Consider the following 1,459-nt stretch of genomic DNA (forward strand, 5'->3'; position numbering starts at 1 on the left):
CTGTGTTCCCAAAGACCCATTATAACCAAGGACTTATATCCCAAAGGGATGCTACAGGGAGACAGAACCTTAAGAAGAAAGGGGCCAACTTGGGATCCACCTCAAGGGGAAGCTCCAAGGCCTGACACTATTACTGATGCTGTGGTGTGCTTATAGATAGAAGTCTAGCATGGCTGCCCTCTTAGAGTGCCAACAAGCAGCTGACCAAGATACATACACCCAACCAATGGACTGAAGTTGGGGTCCCCTGTGGCTGAATTAGGGATAGGCTGGTAGAAGCTGAGGAGGAGGGCAACTACATAGGAAGACCAGCAGTCTCAACTAACCCTGACCCTCAAGATCTCTCAGACACTGAGCCACAAACCAGGCAGCATACACCAGCTGATAGGAGGTCCCAGACATATATACAGCAGAGGACTGCCTGGTCTGCCTCAGTGAGAGAAGAAGCGCCTAACCCTTGAGAGACTTGAGGGAGTGGGGAGGCCTGGCAGGGTAGGGTGGGGTAGAGTGGAGGGTGGGGACATCCTCTTAGAGATAGGGGTAAGAGGAATGGGATGAGGAACTGTTGGAGGACTGACCGATCGGGAGGGGGATAATGACTGGTTTTTAAAAAAGATTAAATATAAATATTTTTTAAAAAGAGGGGGGCTATTGAGAGGGTCTTTGAGTCTCTGGTTGCAGGAAGGAATTTATATATTAGCCCTTGGTGGTACAGGTATAACCTTTGAAGATTGTCATTGGAATCAAGCCTAATGTGCCCTTCCTTCCTCTCTGTCCCCAGTTGATCTGTGACCTAACTCTAACAATGATTATCCACTATCTCCCAACCATCAAGAAAATATACATAAACCTTTCAAAATTCTGTAGATGGCACTCAGTTGACAAGCCACAGTGGGCCCCGAGCAGTGTAGAGACTAGAAAGAAAATGCATGTCTCACAAGGAGTGTTATACGCAGGGAAAAGAGCTGCCTGTTCATCACACGTAGAGGAGCCAAACCAACAGCTTCAACACACTGTATTCCCCAAACTACAAGCTCAATAAATTTTTCTCTGTGTAAGTTAGCAGCCTTGGGCATTTCGTTAAAGCACCGAGAAAGTGACTACTGAGGTAGTTTGCATTAAAAGTGTTTCTTTAAGTTACTCGTGGAAAGAAAGAAAGTGATGGAGAATTATTTCCCCAGATAAGTCAATTTTTTTTCTTAAAACATAATTTAAAAGACTGAATGTAAACTCTGCTTGTGTAACAAACCATGGAACTAGAGAGCATGTGAGATTCAGTGAGAAGATGCACCTAACCCTCCAGAGACTTGGAGCCCCAGGAAGTGGGTCGGTCTGGTGGAGTGGGGGTAGGGACATCCTCTTGGAGACAGGGAGGAGGTGGATGGACAGGAGGAGATGTGGGATGTGGAACAGTCAGAGAGTGGACCAGGAGGGGGGTAAAGTCTGGACTGTAAAAAAA

The sequence above is a fragment of the Mastomys coucha genome, unplaced genomic scaffold, assembly GCF_008632895.1.
Source record: "Mastomys coucha isolate ucsf_1 unplaced genomic scaffold, UCSF_Mcou_1 pScaffold9, whole genome shotgun sequence".
Classification (NCBI taxonomy): Eukaryota; Metazoa; Chordata; class Mammalia; order Rodentia; family Muridae; genus Mastomys; species Mastomys coucha.